The sequence below is a fragment of the Culicoides brevitarsis genome, unplaced genomic scaffold, assembly GCF_036172545.1.
Source record: "Culicoides brevitarsis isolate CSIRO-B50_1 unplaced genomic scaffold, AGI_CSIRO_Cbre_v1 contig_29, whole genome shotgun sequence".
In the NCBI taxonomy this organism is placed as follows: Eukaryota; Metazoa; Arthropoda; class Insecta; order Diptera; family Ceratopogonidae; genus Culicoides; species Culicoides brevitarsis.
In genome coordinates, this window is record NW_026973413.1 from 17,501 (window position 1) to 17,817 (window position 317).

The following is a 317-nucleotide window of genomic DNA, read 5'->3' on the forward strand; positions in this document are numbered from 1 at the left end:
GTTGTTGATACATGATAAAATAAAAGAAAAAATTTTTTTTGGTATAGAGATGAATTTCTCTTAGAGTCACAATTATAAAATGACTTGGGTAAACGGCGGTAGTAAATTGTCAGAACTTAAGGTAGGTCCGCATGGTACTGGATTTAATATTTTTATTTTTTTAGAAAAGAAATAAAAATTCTCTTAGAGTCTGATATTATTTTTACTTGTACACACGAAAAAATAAATTCTCTTAGAGTCACAGGTAGTTTTTACTTATAAACATGAAAAAATAAATTCTCTTAGAGTCACAGGTAGTTTTTACTAGGGTTTCAAAT